The 20,985-nt window shown below is 37.9% G+C and overlaps 1 protein-coding gene across 1 annotated transcript in view; it reads right to left on the bottom strand.

Moving 5' to 3' along the window:
* The window catches only part of Rgs6 (regulator of G protein signaling 6), a 561,710-nt gene extending 560,913 nt beyond the window's left edge, over window positions 1-797 (bottom strand). Inside the window, exons 1-2 of the mRNA XM_010645399.2 lie at window positions 719-797; window positions 64-310 (exon numbers count right to left, since the gene is read on the bottom strand). The gene's annotated coding sequence lies outside the window, so the exon portion shown is untranslated. The remainder of the gene's footprint in view (window positions 1-63; window positions 311-718) is intronic.
* Window positions 798-20,985: the final 20,188 nt, after the last annotated feature.

The raw sequence follows: 20,985 nt of genomic DNA, 5'->3' as shown, positions 1-20,985 counted from the left end.
GCGTGGGGCTGGGAGGGGCCGAGGCACCTGAGCGCGTCCCAAGGGCGCCGCTGCCCGGCTCACCTGTCCCCGCGCCGCTCCAAGTGCAGACCGGGATTTGTCCCCAGGAAGAGAAAACGGAATTCTTGGCGCTGTAGCAGCAACCGGGAAAACTGAGAGACTTGGCTCAGCCAGGAGGAGGCTCCTTTCGTCGGTTCTAAGCTGGGCCTGTTACGGAAACTTTAGTGGCGTCAAGGTGATCTTGGAGATTCCTGGCTCTGGGCGGTGTGCCTGGTAGCTCTGAATCCCTCTGACGTGCAACTGGCGCCCTCTAAATTAAAATGGGCCACGGCTATCGTCAGCGATATTGTTACAAACCTCGTCATTTTTTATTTAATCAACATTTTCACCACACTGTGTTTAAGTGTTTTGTGATTGTTCTTATCTCAAAACACCACCAAAGAACTTTCGAGAAAAAAAATGCACAAATACTTTTCCGGAAAGAATAAAAAAGTTAAAGACACGTGAGAAAGGCTAACTTAACCTGACCACGTTCTTTAACGTAGGAGTTTTGGACTTTGATGCTTAAAAATTTAGCTGAGGATGGCAACTAGATAAGAGTGTTGGTATAGGATGGTAGCCATGTAGTTTGTTTGCATTGTCCATGTTGTCAATACCAAAACTAAATTATTGAACTTATTATGTCATCGGGTGGGGGAGCAGAGGACCTCAAAATTACCTAATGCTTTTAAGGATTAAATGCCATTAAGGAAAGATGGACTGGATTCTCTTCATCCTTGAGGGTGGAGAGGCTGAAATTTAGTTTTCTTCCCAAATTACATCCTTTGTCACCACTTCTTATACCTAAATATGTAAGGAAACAACACCTGAAAATGCAAATTGAGAGAGATGTTCAAGTAAATAGTCTTTTAAATGTGAGGACTATGAAAGTAGATTGAAAGAGACTACAAGGATGGCTAAATACACCAAGTTATATTAAATGAGGTCCAAGACCTACTTGTAAATGGTATTGATGGTATAATCAAAACAGTTTCAATAGATTCTATAGAGTAGGGGGATTAAATTAGATCCATGTTATTTCCTAAAGTAGACACTGTATTCTAGTCCTATAGGACAGTGTCTTTGTTGTAAGAAGTACACAATGAAGCAGAAAGGGTTGAAGGGAATGCTATAGTTTGATTCTAGAATGTGCCCCAAAGGCCATGTGTTGAAGGCATGGCCCCATGGTGCTATTCGGAAGTAGTAGAACATTTAAGAGATGGGGCCTAGTGGGAAGAACCTAGGTCACTGGAGGCTTTCCTTAAAAAGGATATGGGGACCTTGACCTCTTCCCTGACCCTCTCTCCTATCCTGTTTCCCTCCCTCTCTCCCTCTCTCCCACTCTCCCCCTGTCTCAGAGCCATGAGGAAAAAAGTCTCCCCATCCCACCACACTATGATGTACTGTGATGTCACAGGCCCAAAGACATGGACCAAGTGACATGGACTGAAACCTCTAAAACCGTGAGCCAAAGTATTTCTTCCTTTTAAATTGCTTTTTCTCAGATATTTTGTCACAGCAAGGGAGAGCTGACTCACACAGGGGCATTACATTTGCAACTTATTTTCAGGTAGTTCAAAATGTTAAGATCTGAATGAGTGACAAAAGGTAACTCTTTGAACCACTTTTGTAATTTTCCTATAATTTGTTTTTCTTACCAAAAAATTTTAAAACTTCAAAAGTGTTCACCATAGATTTCCTTTAAGAATCAAGTTCAAAAAACAAACAAACAAACTCTGGCTGGGGATTTAGCTCAGTGGTTCAGTGGCCTGCCTTGCAAGCGCAAGGACCCAAGTTCAATCCCCGGTACCAAAAGAAAAAAAAACAAAAAAAAAACAAAGAATCAAATTGCTGATAGCTGTTCTGAACATAGGACTTGATCCACAACTTTGTGAATATATATAATAATGTGATTTCATTCATCCACCCAGCAATTATTTCTTAAGGGCATGCTCTACACAACTCATCTAAAGTATAGAATGAAATATATGTATAAGTAAAATCCTGAATCTTTTGATTCTTCATTAACAGATGAGAAGCTTCAGGAAAGTGTGTGGTGAAATTGGTCCTGGTAAAGCTCTGGAATTGGGTGACACACTAAATAGAAGAGAATATGACTTGGCAATTTAGTTTTAATAACTTCATTGACAGGCAAAGGTGAAAATACTGTGTGTGTTCATCCGTTTGGTGCATGGGTATACGGCAGTGGATTTGTTGAGGATAATAAACTTGGGTACCATGGCCCATTGCCCTAGACATGCATTTGTGACATTTGACAGATGAAGTTACTTTTCCTTAAACCTACACAGTTTCTTTCCCTCACTCTTTAGTCTTTATCTGAGGCCTAATGATTGTATTCTTTGCATTTTGGCAATAAAAGCAGAAAAGATTCTGGGTTGGTTTTGTCTCTTGTTAAGTTCTAAAAGAAAAGAAATTGTCCCAATAGATACTTTAGAAAAGTGTCCACACTGAAAAGGTGACTCAAGACCATAGCATCTGTATCATGGTGGAAAAGGGGATTACATGCTGAAAACTTAACATTAAAGATTCTTGAGCTCTACCCCAGACAAGCTAAATCCAAATTTCTAGTGATGGAACCTGGAAATTTACTTTTGAACAAAAACTTGTGGAACCACAGCTTGTGGGGGGCTTCATATATAGAATGTTCCAGCATTTCTTTTATTATTAATTGCATAATCTTGTTCTCAGGAAAGTACTATGGCAAGCTAGCCAATTATTGTGTAAAGTGGATTTTTTCCTGTTTCCATAATTAACATATAATATATGGTTTTGAAAACTAACATGCATCTGGCAGTAGGTGTGCAGATGTCATGGTGCTAACGTAGTTAAATTTTCAGATTTGGAAGTAATTTTTTTTTTTTTATCAGTTGTGGGAATTGAACCTAGGGCCAATCCCCCACTTTTTTTTCTTTTAATTGTATTTTGAATTAGGATTTGCTAAATCTCTTAAGTTGCCTATGCTGGGCTCAAAATTGTGATTCTTTTCCCTCACCCTCCCAGAGTGCTAGGATTATAAGCATTGATCAACACACCTAGTGAAAGTAATGTTATATCAGAGTGAAATGCATATTCCCAAATCCCAAAGCTTAATAGGGTGAAATAATATGTACACATATAACCAATACACATGGGCAAAAATTTACATCAACAATAATAAACTTTCAGAAAGTTATGCAAGGCCCCAAATCATCATGGAATGCTATTTACCATGATTTGGACCAACTGCTTTCATTTAGGTGCTTCCTAAATCCAAGTTTCTAGCACTGGCTCCAAGGATCTTGTAGACAGAATTGTCAAAGAATAGGCAGACGATGTGATGGGGGTTACTTAAAAAAGCTTCACTTAAAAGAAAGTCTACCTTTGCCTCTCTCCTGCTAACTGCTAGGATTCCTATGGTTGATCATAGGAAGATACAGGCATGTTTTGTTAGACGAGAATAAATGTACTTCAACAAAAGAGAACCCTTATTGAGTCAAATATGTCAGTCAAAAAACTATACAGAAGCCAAGAAATCTAGACAGTAAAGTTGAAAGCATAATGTCCTCTGTAAAACATGACAAAGCTTTCTTCTTAAGGAGAACCATATTTTAATTAATTTAAGTCCTTTTGTGGGTTTTAAGAACCAAAGCTCAGCTGAGACAATATTTTTGGCCCTCTTTCAAGTTCTGTGCTTGCTAACTCCATGTTGATATTCTAAAGAATATAAAAACGAAATTGGTAATATAATTTGAAATGAAATATAACCCTAACCTTGTTTTTCTTTCTCAAGATTGCATTAGCTATTTGGAAGCCTCTTGTGGTTCTGTATGAATTTTAGAATTTTTTTCCATTTCTGTAAAAAAATGCCATTAGAATTTTGATAATGATTGTATTAAATCTGTAAATTGCTTTGAGTACCATGGACACTTTAGTACTATTAATTCTTCCAATCCATGAATACAAGATATCTTTCCATTAATTGGTGCATTATTTTCTTTAATTGATGTTTTATAAATTTCAGTGACTAGGACTTTCACCCCCTAGATTAAATTTATTCCTAAATATTTTATTATTTTTTATGCTATCATAAATGGAATTGTTTTATTAGTTTGTTTTTACAATAGATCATCATTTGTTTAAAAAGTGCAAGTGATTTTTTTCATGTTAATCTTGTAAGCTATAGTCATGAAATTAGTATGGTCCTGGCATAAAAACTAACATATGGACTAATAGAAAGGAACAGAAAACCCAGAAGTAAACCTAGTAACATACAGCCGACTAATTTTTTTGTTTGTTTGTTTGTTGTTTTGAGACAGGGACTCACTATGTAGTTGAGACTGACTTGGAACTCACTATGTAGTCCAGGCTGGTCTCAAACTCACAGCGATCTTCCTGCCTCAGCCTCCCGAGTGATGGGATTACAGGCGTGCGCCACCACAACCGGCTTAGCCAACTAATTTTTGACAGGGGCACCAAGAAAACACAGTAGTTTAAAAAATTTTTAAAAATTCAATAAGTGGTGCTGAGAAAACTGATATCCATGTCCAAAACAATGAAATTGGATGTTTTTCTTACAATCTACATAAATTGACTCAAGATGGATGGAAAAACCTAAACATTAAATCTGAAAACCATAAAACTCCTGGAGGAGTGCAGAGGAGAAAGCTTTGACACTGGCCTAGGCAACAATTTTTGTACATACCACAACAAAAACCAAGCAACAAAAGCATGATTATATCAAACTAAAAAGTTTCTGTACAGTAAAAGAAATAATGTAAACAATAAGGAAACAACCTATGAAATGAAAGAAAATACTTGTAAATCGTGTTTCTGAAAAGAAGCAAAAATGAAAAATATACATGGAACTCAACAGTAAGAAAACAACTCAATTGAAAAGTAGACAAAGGACCTGAATAGACATTTCTCAAACTAAAATACACAAATGGCTTACAGGTATATATGAAAGTGTTCAACATCACGAATCATCAGAAAAGTGCAGATTGAAACCACAGTGAAATAGCAGATCACCCCATTTGAAGTGGCTACTGCCAAAACAAGAAAAGATAACAAGTGTTAGCAGGGATATGGAGAAAAGAAAATCTTATATACTGTTGATGGGAATATAAATTAGTACAAGCATTATGGAAAATAGTATGGAGATCAATAAAAATTTTAAAATAAAACTATGATACCATCCAACAATTATTCTGAATACATAACCAGAAGAAATAAAGCCAGTATAGGGAACATATTTCTGTTCTCCTGTGATCATTATTGCATTCCACATAATAGCGATACTATGAAAACAATTTAGCGTCCATCAGTGGATGAATAGATAAAGAATTGTAACACACATTCACACCCACAATGAAATATTATTCATCCTTAAAAATGAAATTCTGGCATTTATGACCACATAGATGGACCTGGAGCACATTATGCTAAGTGAAATGTCAAACAGAAAAATAATAGATGATTTGGCTTATACATAGAATTTTAAAAAATAAGTCAGAAATAGTAGCATAGTAGTTACCTGGTATGGGGAAGGAATAGAAATGGGGAAATGCTGCTCAAAGGGTACAAAACTGCAGTTTTGTGGGATGAATACATCTAGAGATCTAACATACAGTATGAGGGCTAGTTGATAATACTGCACCAAAACTAGAAAGTTGCTATGAGACTAGATTGTAGGTTTTCTTCCCACACACACACTCAAATAGTAACTATGGTAAGTGATGAAGAAGTTAATTTGCTTAACTTAGTGATCATTTAATTTATATATTTTATATGTATATCAATACATCATGTTGTACACATTAAATATATTTTAGTAAAAAACAGAAATCTGTGATATTTGCCCAAACCAAAGCCTGGACAGATTGTCCCGTTTCTCAAAGCCATAAAATTATACCTTTTGCTTGAAATGAAGGTTCCTTGTATTTCCCTTTATCACTTCTCACACCGTTACCCAAAACCCAAGAGTATTTTCTGTTTCACTAATAAAACGTTTTCATCACCTCAAAAATTTCACTCTGGAGAACATAATGTTAAGTGAAATATGTGAGACAAACTTAAATATCACATAGTTTCTCTGATGAGTGAGAGAAAGAGAGAGGGAAATAGAAGATTGATGAATAGGAAGTAGGGAGAAGTTCAAATAATCCCCCATTATCTATTCTGTCATTTCAAGAACATTTTAATATATATGCTAATTTGTTCCACTTATACTATTAGTTTCTCTTAGTTCACTGAAAGGAAAGTTTTGTTCTTTTTATCTGTTTAATTCTTCTTTGTAAGAGAGGGTCTTGACTTGTACTCTGAGTAACATTTTGCCCATTCTTTTAAGATTATGATACACATGTATTATTAATTGTTATTCTCAAATTATTTTGTTACGAAAATTTTAATAGAATAAATAGTTCCCTCATTTCCCTTGGGCAATCACCTCCCCCACCCCACCCCACCCTGCTGGTGAATGCTGATTTATTTTCTGCTGCCAAGGTTTTGCCTTTTCTAGAAGCTCATGTAAATAGAACGTCACTATGTTTTGTGTCAGGCTTCTTCTACTTGGCATACGATGATGTTTTTGAACTTTATCTGTGATATTGTATGCATCAGCAGCTCATTTGTTTGTACTGCTGAGTAGTGTTTCACTGAATGGACATACCACTTTTTTACTCACATGGTCATCTTTGGTAAGTATCGTACTTCTGATATGTTATAACCCTAGATTTCCCCCAGTTTGAAGTTTACTTATATATAGAATATTGAGACTCTAAACAATGGCTTACTGTCTCCCAAACTCATTGCCTATTCCGTTCTCATCCCTGATTCCTCTCTACTTCCTCCTTCTCTGCTTGATGGCAGCTATGATTCAGAAGAGGAAGAGACCATCTTTGCACACCACCATAGTGATCTTCAACAGGCTAAATTAATCATGACAATTCTATTTCTGTACCCATGGTATAAAATTATGACCAATGAGATTTGATGGATAATTTGCCAAGGGCTTCTTGGCTCCAAGTCCCTGGTCCCCTTAGTGAGATTGTGAGGTCTAGAAATCACTCACCTAGGAACCCAGAGCGAGTGAGGTCCAGCAATATTTTTAATGGGCTTTCTGAAGGAAAGTGATTTTTAAATATAAAATTTTATTTGATACAAAATAATTGTACATATTTACTGAATATGGTATGATAATTCAATACATGACACAATATGTAATGATCAAATCAGAGTAATTAAATTTCCTTCTCTCACATTCATCATTGTTTGGGGCTGGGAAACTTTGAATGAACTCTTTTCTTCTGGTAATATTGAAATATATAAATTACTTTAAACTATAGTCACCCTTCTGCGCTATAGAACCCTAGAACTTCTTTCTCCCACCTAACTGGAAAACACAAGTTTTATTGGCTTTGTTTTTGTTTCTTTGCATCCTATCACATTGACCTCTGTGGTAAACAAATAAAAAGAGCAGACTATAATCTACAAGACACTATTCCAAACTGTCAAAGTCATGTCAAAGAAGCAAACAACAACAAAAGCTGAGAAACTGACTCAAACTGAAGGAAACTAAAGAGATATAATGATTAAATGCAATGAAGTAAACTTGATTGGATATAGAACACAGGAAGGACATTAACGGAAAAATGAGTAATATCCAAACAAAACAGAGTGTATAGTTTAGTTAAAAAAATACTGCGTGTGTGTGTGTGTGTGTGTGTGTGTTTGTGTTTCAGAGCTTAAAAAATGTACTGCAGTTATTTCTGTGGTTTGGATATGGTTTGTCCTGAAAGGGTTAATGTGCTGGAATCTTGGTCATTGTAGTTGTGTTCAGGTGGTAGAACCTTTAACAGGTGGGACCAGTGGGAGGTAGTAAGTTATGGATTAATCCCAATCTCCAAGAATAGGTCTGGTCTTGCAGGACTGAATTGGTTTTCAGAAAAGCAGATTGTTATGAAGAGAGGCCACCTCATTTGCTCGATCTCTTCTGCACACAGATTTTTTTCCCTTTCCTCTTCTCCACCGTACTATAAGGCAGCCAAGGGGACCCCAAACAAGGATGCCAGTGCCATAATGTTTGGACCATCCAGCTACAGTATTATTAGCCAACTCAGTCGCTTTACTTATAAATCATATAGCCTGGGGTATTTTGTTATATAAACACAAAACAGACTAATTCAGTTATGTAAGTTGTTTGCTTCAGGAGAAGATGGGTAAAAGGAATGTGAGAACACTGTATTATATGCAACATTTCTGTCAATCTAAAAGTATGCCAAAAATTTTTAACATAAGTTTTAAGGCCATGGGATATTTTTAAAGTTATAAGACTTCTGTGATTTCTTCCTTAAAGTATTTCAGCTTAGTTGCTTAGGATGTTTTTGAAAGTTTATTAATTCAGTCAACAAATATTTATTAAGTTCTCACTATTTGGCATTGTTTAGGTGCTAGGTATATTTTGTGTATTAAACAAAGGTATATTCTCCTAGAGCTAAAATTCTAGTAAGGAAAGTAAAGAAGAAAAGAAGTAAGGCAGAACCAAGTAAATATATTGTCAGATTATAAATGTTATAAAGAAAAATAAAGACAGATCATGTTATTTTAGAGCAGAGCATTACTAAATGCCTCTCTGGTAATGATATTTGAGGAGAGACCTTAAGACAGTGAATAAGTATGGAGACATGTAGGATAAGCCCTCGGAGACAGAAGCAACAGCTTTTGCAAAGTATCTCACATGAAATGAAGTTGACATGTTTTAAGAATACTGGACAATGCACAGCAAAAAGGGAAGAGGAAATAAGGTCCAAAAACATCTAGAGCTCACATCATGCAAGGCCTTATTGGCCATGATAAAGACTTCGGATGCTAAGTGTTATGAAAAGCAAAATGGTGCTTGAAGTAGAAGCCTAGCCATTGTATTTATTACTTCAATTCTAGTTGCTATATTTATAATATACTGTAGTGGTGAAGGCAGCAAGTATTGTGGCTCTCATAGTAATCTAGTATGACAAGAAACAGTGGTGTTTTGTCTTAGATTACAGAGACAGAGGCAAAAGTCCCAGAAATGGTTAGAGTTTAGGATCAAATTTTATTGATGAAACTTAGTAGAATGAAGAGAGAGACAGAGGGGGGGGAGGGAGAGAGAGAGGGAGAGTCAGAGATGAGTCCAACCTTAAAAACTTGGTAAACAATACTGCTATTGACTAAAGTGGAGACCAATTAGATAGAGGAGGTTTGCTGGACAACAGCACTCCAGTTGGGACCAGTTAGGTCAGATGTACCTGTGCTGAAGTTGTATTATTTTTCCATACTCTGGGCAATATTGGGAATAGAGAAATAAAATAGGTGGTATTTCAAGTGTCGGAACTTGAGACATACCTATGCCAGGGACTTTGTCTACAGAGAGCTAAATAGGATAGAAAAGCTTGAGAAACTCTTCCAATAATTTAATAATGTGTTGAATTATAGACCTGCACACACACACAGATATCCTGATACAAGCCACAGGCCTTCCCCAACCAATAAAAATTACTTAAGGGGCATCAAACTGGGGCATCAGGAACTCAGCCTCTGTTGATCATCACAGCCTCTGTTAATTGCCATCTAATTTTTTGATTCTATGAATTTGATATTTTCTGGTTTCACATATAAGTGAGATCACACAGTTTTTGTATTTCTGTGTCTATCTTACTTCATTCAATATAATGTCCACCAGGTTCAACCATTTTGTCATAACTGACAAAAATCTCTTTTACTTTTAAGGATGAATAATATTTCAGGTGTAGATATATATTTTTTCTTTATATATTTATCCATTAATGGACCTTTAAGTAGTTTCCATATCTGGGATATTGTAAACAATACTACAATGTACAGGAGAGCACAAAAATCTTTTTGACATACTGATTTCATTTTCGTTGGGTATATATCCAGAGCAAGTATTGCAGAATGATAGGGGAATTCTATTTTTATTTTGTTTAGGAATTTCCATAGTATCTTTCATAATGCTGTAACAATCAATTTATATTCCCACAAACAGTGGGACATGCCCTTGCCAGCACTTGCTATCATTCTGTTGTTTTGACAAGAGCACTTTTAACTGGGGTGAGTTGGTATCTCACTGTGATTTTATTTTTCATTTTACTGCTACTTAGTGAAATGGAGCATTTTTTTTCACATACCTGTGGCCATGTATATGCTTCCTTGTGAAAAATGTCTGCTCTAGTCCTTTGCCCATTTCTAAATTGGATGGTTTGTTTCCTTCTTATTGAATTCTTTATATATTTTGGATAGTAGCCTCTTACCAATGAAATGGCTTGCAAATATTTTCTCCCATTCTGAGAGTTGTCTCCTTACTCTGTTGATTGTTTGCTTTACTGTGAAGCTTTTTAGTTTGATGTAATCCCATTTGTCTGTTTTTGCTTCTATTGCCCATGCTTTTGAGAGCATATCCAAAAACCATTGCCTAGGCACGGACACTTTGAACCTGAATTCCAGCAAGATATAAGTGTTTCCCAAGATCCTAATGGGATAATTAATAGTGTGAAATAAGAAGAATAGGGCTAAAGGTGTAGGGAAAGTGGGAAGGGTAGGAGAAATTGAATAAGGGAAGAGAAGAAAATATGAGGACATGAAAAAATGGAAATAAAGCATTTGTAAATGGGGAGGTGAGGAGGGGGTGAAGGGAGGGCAGGGAAAAGGGGAAAAAATGAGAACCAAGACCTGTCATGTAAAGGTATTAGGATCCCAGTAATGAATGTAACTGTATTGTATACCTAGATTGTACGAATAAACTCAATAAAAAGGAAAAAAAAGATATAAGTGTTTCCATTAGGTTTAATATACACATGAGCAGGCAGTTAGCATTTAAAGTACCCTAGAAATAGTTGCTTATTCTAAGAATGGTTACCCCAAGTAGATTTGTTTGCAAGACAGAATTATAAGAAAGGTTTTTTGAGTTGTTAACACAAAATTCTTTCTTATTGATACTTCTCACTCTTCTTCTTTTTCCTACCTCGTTCCTTTTAGTTGGCCTTTAGTTGGCCTCAGCCCCAACATACACATTCAACTGCCAGCCCTCCTTACCCGCAACTCCCTGATCTGTTTTGTTTGGTGGTTTTCCTTCTTACCTTGACTCTCCCCAGTCTGTTGATACTACAGTCTTCCTCATTTATAAATACCAATTATTTTACAATAAATTGTGAATGCAATACCTACCAAAATTAGATCCTTGAGTAGATTCTTTGATCGGGATGATAACGCCACTGAGCAAAGTGCATGTATCAATCATTAGCGCTGACCCAGTAGCATGCCCCAGGCCAAACTTCTCAAACCTATGGGCAAAGACTCTCACAGATCCACATAACAGGTGTTACAGATCTGCCTAAGCCTAGGTAGGACTATGAGTTTGTGCAAGGGTGGGGCTTGCACATCTTGAACCCTACTCATTTCCCCATTGAAAAATTATTTCTGATGTGCATCTTATGGTAATTAACACTCTCTGATGTTGCCTGGAGATATAGTTGAAGCAGCTGTAAGTAGCTTCCTCCCAACCTCAACAGACACATGAAGTTTAGGCTGCAGTCCATAGATTAAAGGACTGCTTGTAGAATAGCCATCCATGGTTATGGTTGAGGTAGGATAGAAGAAACACAAAGAGGTAAAAGGGAGACAATGAAGCATAATTTTAAAACTGTACTTCTAAGAAAAACTGCAGCTTCAGGACACAAGTTATTCAAGCTTTATATTTTTCCTTCCAGGAAAATCCCTCTGCGAATCCCACTGATAGGATTTTTGAATTCCTTGCAGCAGAATTCTTCCCATTGCATACAGTGGGGTTTTAATAACTGTGAGATCTAAGAGGCAAGTTCTAATAGATAAATTAGGTAATCCATTTCAGTTATTAGTTAGAATGTTTTGGGCTCAAAATTGCAGAATATACTACTGAAGGGCTTTTAAGCAATAAAAATATTTATCTGATTTAACAAAAAGGAGGAGGAAAGAAGCTAATTCCAAGTTACCCACCCAATCATACTCCAAATCTGTCATCCTCAGATGACAATGTCAAAAAGCTGAGAGGCATGGAATTTCTTCCTATATGTCTCTGATTTTTTAGCAATGCAAATCGATCCCAGAAGCCACACATCTCACTTCCCCTTAAATCTCATTGGTCAGATCTAGATGGGTTACACAGCCCTTCTACATTCAAGCTAGCACCTGGCTTTACAGTGCGCTCACTGAGCAGGCTCTGCCAGGCAGGAGGATGTGGGAGGGGAATGACTGCTGATAGAAAACTCCCCCTCATTCAAGTCTCTAGGCTCAATTTCCTCTACCCCAAGCTATGGCTATATCTATGGGAGACACCAGGAGACTCTTCTAGCAGAAATACTTACCAGTGTACAAGTTGCAAATATTATATATCTAATGAATAGCTGAATGCCAACTTCTTGGAAGCATTCATGCACTTTTCATCATGTAATATGCAAACAGCAGAGGGAGAAGGGCCCTGAAAGAAGGTTCCTTTGCTGAGAGGTCATCTCAAGCCCTGGGGCTGGGCCAGAGTTAGTAGAGGTAGAGTGTGCTCTTTTATAGAAAAACCACACACGTTCAAAGTCATTGACTTGTTAAATGGGTCAATAGATAACAATTTAATACTTGATATATTCAAATCTCACCTGGATTTTGTATATGCAGATGGATGCATCTCCTATTTCTTTTACTGTTCCTGTTTCCTTCCCAATACTTAAATGTACAATTTCAAAAATATAAATGTTGGGCTGGGGATTTAGCTCAATGGTGCTGCTGCCTGCCTCAAAAGTGCAAGGTACCAAGTTCAATCCCCGTTACCAAAAGGAAAAAAAGTTTCCAAGCTTGTTCTATGGCTAAACTTTTCCATAGATGTATAGGATCTAGCTGGAGTCTCTCTCTTTTATTTTTTTTTTTTTGCCAATGTATTTTTTTACAGAAATTGGAAAAGGGGGAATGAAAGTAGCATTAATTAGCATCTTTTATACGCCAGATGTTGTGCAAGGAAGACAGTCTATAGTAGTAGAAGGATAAGGGCTAGCTGTGTGTCCACCAGTGAGCCCCTTAACCTCTCCAACACTCCACCTCCTTAGCCCTGAAGTGTGGGTGATGATAATATCTACCTCATATTGTTATGAGAATTAAATGAGATAACTCAAGCACAGTGCAGGCATCAAGTGCTCTAAGAATTTTTTATGTCCCCTGTGAAGTTGGTGTCATGGTACCTCCAGTGGTGACCTGCAACTAGTGGCTCATTAGAAAAAACATTTAAATGTGTAGGAATCTTTTAAATTAGCTTTTAAATAGTTTGTTAGCCTGATGGAACTATCTGGACCCCTAAAGTCAGTAAGTGCTACAGAGCCCGGCTTTTATTTTTCTTCCTGAAAAACATTTATCAGCACATTCCTGACTAACTCCGTTTGATAAATAAGACTCAGAGAGATTAAGTTACTTATCAAGGTTATACAGCAAGGCAATGGTGGAAATGGAGCCTGAACTCAGTTCTGTATAATTCCAAACCTGAGCTCTTCCCCTCATTTGCAATTATAATTACAAAAATGTCTGGTAGTTTTCACAGGCATGCTAGTCTTTCATTTGACGGCTATTTGTTGAACACCTACATACATGCGCAGCACAACTGGGGAATTTTCATGGTGCTTTAGTCATTTTTGTCATTGCCAGGCCAAATACCTGACACCTACAACTTAAAGAAGCAGAAATTTACCTCAGCTCATGCCTAGGTGTCCTAGCCCATGCATGGTCAGCAGGCTCAAACGCAGAAATGACGTGGTGGAAAGGCCTAGCATGGAGAAAAGCTGCTCATATCATGGTGGCCAGGAAGCAGAGAGAAAACAGGGGAACCTGACAGGGGTATACACCCTTCCAGGTCATGCCCCCGATGACCCGCCTCCTCTGACCAGGTCCCACCTCTTACCAGGGCACTCAGCTGTTGGATTCATCAGTGGACTCACTCTACATTGATGGGTATAGTGCCCTATGATCCCATCATCTTCCAAAAGCCTTGAATCTGAGTGCGTGAGAGTTTGGGGAAGGACATTTGAGATCTATACCATAACACACAGTCTATATACAAAAAAGTCTCAATCTAGCTGGGAATAGTGGTGCACGTCTGTGATGCAAGCACTTGGGAAGCTGAGGCAGGATGATCATGAGTATGAGGTCACCTTGTGTTACATAGCAAGACGTTGTTGGGGGCAGGTAAAGAAAAGGAAAAGAAAAAGATAAAGGTCACAAGTCTGCCACCAAACAGCCCTCATCACCATATTAAAACAAAACCTCAGATCACTCCATTTATCCATGTGCAGGTTAATCTTAACTGTCACCCTGGCTGGATTAAGAGACTCCTGGAGAGTTGACTAGACTGTGAGGGCATTAATCTCATCAGTGACTTACTCACTAATGAGTTCATAGCTCAGTGGGCTATTAGAAGGTGGGGCCTAGTTGGAAGGAATGGGTCATGGGCGTATAACCTTAGAGACCACATCTAGTCCCTGGCCCATTCTCTTCTGGATCTTCCCTTCTCTCTGCTTCCTGGATGCCATGAGGTGAGAACCTTTGCTCCATCACTTCCTTTGACCATGCTGCTTCTGCTTTGGAGCCAGAAAACCATGAACTGAAAGCATGAGCCAAAATAAACCTTGCTTCTTTAAAGTTGCAGATATTGAGTATTTTGTCTCAGCTGCAGGAAAGATGACCTATAATACAGTCTCTAAGTACTACCACTGAAGGACTCTCCTCAGGACTTGAGAAAATCATGAGGTGGTGAACATCCTGGCATTGTCTCCTCAGTACTACATTGTCGAGGAGACCATTCTCTCCCTCCACACATGTCCTGGTCAGAGAATTAGAGGTTGCAAGTTGGAGCCCAGCTAAGGCAACTTAGCAACTTAGTGAGAATGTGTCAATAAATTATAGATAGATAGATAGGTAGATAGATAGATAGATAGATGGATAATTTTTTTTAAAACCTCAAAAGTTCTGGAGATAGCTCAGTGTGAAGGCCCTGGGTTCAATCCCCAGCACAAACAGAAAAGAAAAAGAAAGGAAAGCAATGTGCCTTGTGTCATATTAAAATATGACCCTCTCAGGGATTGTTTGCATTTTTAGAGGAGAATATTCATGAGAGAAAAACCCTTGTGATGAGATAACATGACAGAGGAATTGACTGTCCACAGGGCATCCCAAACCATGTGGGTTATTTTACATGAAGGCTATTTTATTCCCCTTCCCTTCTACTTCTCCACCCAAACATAGCACAGGGATTGAGGTTTCCAAAACTTTTGTCATTCTAATACTGGTGCTCTATTTCTTCTATATTCTATCAACTTTTTAAAAAATATTCTTTCTTTAGAGGATTAAAAATGGTGGAGTAAAGACCAACAGCAAAAATACAGCCTCTGTAGCACCTGGAATTGAGACACCTAGAAAACAACTCAGGCAAGAGAAAAAGAAGTAGAGCTTCTGGAATAAATAATGTGAGACAAGATTGGGCTGTGGCAGAGCTGGCTAGGGAAGTAGGTGTGAACTATTAATTACAAGATCTCAAAACACATGCAGAGAACAGTTCCCAAAGCTCTGCACATGGACTTCTCTGAAGAATTTGAGCAGATTTTCAATAGGGTGGCCTAGACCTGACATTAGCCTGAGGTATGGGATCCCGACACAGTCTCTTAGGACTCAGATGTAGAAGTTTTCATGGGTTTCTTTGAGATCTGGACAGCATAAAAGGACACAGGTGCCACAAAGAATTTGCTATCATGACTTTCTCATGGTAGCCTTCCCTGCTTCCTCCAGGGTGTACTTTTATCTTGCTTTTCCGCTTTTCACTCGGCCCAGAATCACACTGCAGAGACAGATTCTCCCTCATTCTTCACTTTTACTTTTTCCAATAAATCTGGCCACCCCTTTTTGCTCATTTTGTTCAACTCTTTATTTGAGATGAGAAGAACCTAGAATCTCCAGAGGGAGAGATGAGTAACCCAGAACCGGGTAATGTTTAATTGCTGAATCACTTTTAGAAGGAGCTACCCAACAACAAAGGGCCCACGGGAAAACCAGAAATTACAGAGAAACTGAAGACAATGCAGAGAAAACAATGGAGAGGTCTGGAACATTAATCCTGGCTCCCAGGAAGGCAGTCTTGCCTCTGATAACAAAAGTAAGTCTGGCAGCTCCAGGGAAAAACAACAGGCAGGTAGGCAGCCCTAATAAAAATGCAGTTATTGTAAGCTACAAATACAGCATGGGATTTTACTCTGAAAGTGACTCCTTCCAAATGGCAGTTTAGAGTTGGAGGAGAAATGCACTGCAGCAACAGCCATACCTGGGAGTGATATAATCAGAAGCCATTTGGGTTTACTGTTTAAGACTGAGCTTTTCTGGGAATCAGAAGTCACAGAACAACTCTACTTCAGGGTCTCTAGGATCACCTTACCACAGTGACTGGATAGGAGACAGCCACAAGAGACAATAATGGAAAAGGGGCAGGCTAGTGGCAGATCCCCTGAGAAGTTTAAGCAGCAGTAAGCTCACGTTGTGAAGAACACAGCAGTCCCACTCTGTGTGAGAAGTCAGGCTGGTCCAGCGGTTTCCCTAGAGAGTTGATTCTGAAAGTACTAACATTAACTCCAGTAGACTGCTTAGCCCCTCCCACTGCCCAGTCCTAGCACAGAGCTCAGTAGTCTGTTTACTTTTCCCATCTGCCAGCATGATCAGGGATGCACCTCAGCTTGGACAGTTGCCACATCCTAGGGTGTACGGAAGAGAGGCATCTGCAGCAAGGGAGGAACCTCACAAGCCAGTAGGCCATAACAACGGTGACTTGGGGTGCAAAGAACAACACAAACACTAAAAACTATTAGAGTGAATACAGCCGTAAGGTAGACACCACACCAGTCACTGACCATACCCTTCAAGAAAGTTGAGACAGCCCTCAACATTCACTCAACAAAAAGTAAGTATAGAAACAAAAGAGACCCTAGTTGTAAGTCACTGCCCCTTACCATATATGATGATTCCAATGCCACAGGCCCTGGAAAGAAACCACTTGCTTAAATATGCAAAGAAATTTTTTGGACTCGTTTCTCTTTTTCTTTTTCTTTCCTTTCTTTTTTATTTTTTTTCTACTTTTCCTACCTTCTACTCTTTGTTTTTATTCTTTTTTATTTTTCTGTTACTTTTACCTAATTCTGTTCAATTTTATTCTTTAATAGGATTTTTAATCTCACTTTCCTTTCTTGTCTTCCTTTTCTTTTTCTAATTTTACTTATGCATTTTTGCCTTCTCCATCTCCTCCATTTTTATTATTCCTGTTAAGCTTTATTAATTTTTAGCTGCTTAGTTGACTTTATGCTATTGTTGAACTCTTTTTATTGCTACTACACGATCTTAGCCAAAAGGCTGAGAAGCAATCTTTTCTATTGTTGATGGTGGTATAATTGTTGCTTTTACTTGATACATGTTATATGTCAATATTTGGCTTGTTTTTCTAACTATATTTTTTCTCTTTGAGTTTACTGGTACATTTTAAGTATAAGGTTCAGTTACATTCATTATCGGGATCTTGTACCTTTACATGACAGGTCTTGGTTCTCATTTTTTCCCCTTATCCCTACTCTCCCTTCACCCACTCCTCCCTTCCCTATTTACAAATACTCTATTTCCATTTTTTCATTTTCTCATTTTTTTCCTTTTCCCTTATTACCTTTCCCCTACACTTCCCATTTCCCCTACACCTTTATCCCTTTTCTTCCTATTTCACACTGTCAATCACATCATTAAGATCTTATGTACTATTATAGTTTTTCACACCAGAAAAACTATTCGGTATTTACACATGTGTGACTTCTTTATTTCACTTAGGAGTATATCCTCAATATGTATCCATTTTCTTATGAATGAGTCTAATTTATCATACTTTATGGCTGAGTAGTACTCCATTTTATAGAAAAACCACATCTTCTTTATCCAGTCTCCAACTGATGGGCAAATGGGCTATTTCCAAGTTTTAGCTATTGTAGATCTCTTTCCATTATTAAGGATGGTATAACTGTAGCTGTTATTGGTTCTTACAGTATATCAACAATCCACTTATATTTGACTGTATTATTATTGCTGATTTCTTGTTAATGGTGGCATAGTTGTTGCTTTTAATTGGCTTTTACTGTATGCCAATATCTGGTTTGTCTTAATGTCACCAATATCACTGTGGTTCATTTTCTCCCTTCTGTGTGGTGTTGGGGATCAAACCTCTAGATGAAGTGTGGACATTATGAAGACCCTCAGATATTACACTCAATATATTGAAGAGGGCTTTAAACACCAAAACATAACTGAATCCAAGGACACCTCATAGGGAGAAAGAATCTAACTACAGATACCTCCACAATGGTGATAGTTTCTCTGTCATAATTTATCTTCAACCTACAATGAAATAACAATAGAAACATGAGAAACAAGGCAGCAAGATATCCCTTAAACCCCTAATTCCCCAAAATCTGGTCTTGTGAACACTGAAGTAGAGAAAGATATAAGCAAAGAAATAAAAAACCAAATGGTCAAAATGTTTGAAGACATAAAGGAAGAAACATATAAGCAAATGCATAAGATGCTTAATGTGCTGAAAGAGGATTTTATTAAACAGATAAAGGATTTTACCAAGAAAATGTTTGATTGTCTTAAAGAAGAATCAAAAAATAAACTATTGAGTTAAGCAAGACAATACAAAACATGAACAACCACTTCAGAAAAGAATAAGGAAGTACAAAAAGAAAGCAAGCAGAGATAGATGATATGAAAATTTCAGCAGAGAGCATGGGTAGTACACTTGACCTTCAGTGAAGACAAAGTATCAGAAATAGAAGACAAGGTAGATTTGGTAGATCATATTCTCAATGATACCCTAAAAACAACAAGAAACAATGCAAGCTGGATCCAACAACTGTGAGGTGACAAAAAAATAAAAATAAAACTCTTACAATTAGAAACCACAGTGACTTGTCAAAGATGACAGTAATAATAAAAATATATATGCAACTATTTAAACAGAAGAATTTTCCTATGTTTAACCTCCAACAACAATCTTACGCCAAGAGTGGTACTTCTGGTCCATTCTGGAAACACTGCTCAAAAATGTGGGCTCTTCACACCTCCTAGAGTGTAAGTTACCATTTGAAGTACACTACCCAGAAATGCTTATTCTAAGGGTGATTGCCCAAGTTGATCTTTCTTCATTTTTCAAGACAGAATTGTAGGAAAGATTTTGAGGTTATTTTCTACTGACTCAAGTTTTTTTCATATCTCTATCGTTCTCCTGGCTTCTCCTTCCTGTTCATCTCTGAGATTTTCTTTCCCCTTGACTCTCCCCACACTACTGACCCTACAACTCTCCCTGTGTATAAGGAAAATCATTATTCTACAGCAAATTGTGACTACAACATACCAAAAGTAGATCTTGGAGTAGATTCTTTGTTCTGGATGATATGCATGTGTTAACAACCATTAGCATAGATTAATTAGAACCCTGGGGTCATCTTTTCAGTCCTATCTGAAAAGGATCTCAAAGACCTTCAGAGAACTGCATCTGCACTACTCAGCGTTATAAACTTGCCTAAGCTAGTGTAGGACAATTAGTGTACTGTTTATGTAAAGATGGGCTAACTATATACTTCTAACCTATGTGTTTGTGGGGGGCCAGTGGCAGGGATTGAAACCACGGCTTTTATACTGAGCTACATCTCCAGTCCTTTTTCCCTTTTTCTTTCTTTTAAATTTTGAGACAGGGTCTTGTTAAGTTGCCCGGGCTGGTCTCAAATTTACAACCCCCTCCTCCCCTCAGCCTCCCAGACTGCTGGAATTACAAGCAATCAGCACCACACTCATTTCACCAATAAAACAAAAATATTTGTGTGATCATATGGGAATCCCATTTTGACTGAAGATGGCAAAGTTGATTTGAAAAAACTGAAGGGAGATGGTTCTTGAATTGGGATGTTGGATGTCAAAGCAATACACTTTAGTCCCACAGGAAATCAGCCAAGCAATTTTGCAGAGAGATCTCTGCCTGATTTTCTGTCACAAAGCAAAACAGCCAGGTACTCTGCATACTTATGAGATAAATGTGCTGAGGAGTCTGCTTTTCATACCTTGCACTTCCATGAAGACATAGATATTTACATCTGTGAACACATTTACAAAACACTTTCATACCTCTCTTTCAAAGAGTCAAGCCAAGGAAGGGGCTAGATCTCATAGAGACAAGACGCAAAGAAGCTGGAAGGTTGAACAAGGTTATATTATCAGACCTGAGAAAAGAATTCAGGGATCAGTTCTTCATATCCTAGAACCATGCCACATAGGCCCCAAGAAAAACGGTTCCAAAAGGGACTCATGATTCCCCAGGTTGCATCCTTTCTCCTGGCTTTCCACTCTTACAATAGCAGCATTATCCAGTTAGCCAAGCTGGAAATCCTGGCATATTTCTAAAGATCTCCCACTCGCTTTCCCCATATCCCTTCTCATTCGCTCCTTCGTGATCCACCCCCTCCATACACACATAGGGTCTCCCTATCAAATTGCATCTTATTTATTCCTCCTAGAAGGGTCCTCCCTCCAAACTGGCCCATTCATCCACCTGACTTACAAGTCAAGCCTCAGCTTAAGGATACTACTCCCTAGGAATATTTGGAATCGACAGTCTTGTGGCCCCCAAGATGCCCTGGACTTCTACTATGGGCTCTGTAATGCTTTATCACCCTCTCCTATTTGCTTTTCTATCTCCTGCAGAACTTTAATCCCTGGAGAGATGGACAAAGTGTCTTAAACATCTTTGTATCTCTAGTAACTACCAGGGAATATATACATTATACATTGTAAATAAGTGAATTAATGAATTTCAATGCA

This window comes from Fukomys damarensis, unplaced genomic scaffold, assembly GCF_012274545.1.
Source record: "Fukomys damarensis isolate Sample0158 unplaced genomic scaffold, DMR_v1.0_HiC HiC_scaffold_21, whole genome shotgun sequence".
Lineage (NCBI taxonomy): Eukaryota > Metazoa > Chordata > Mammalia > Rodentia > Bathyergidae > Fukomys > Fukomys damarensis.
Note: the sequence above shows the minus strand (reverse complement) of the source record. Positions and strands in the feature narration are given on the sequence as shown.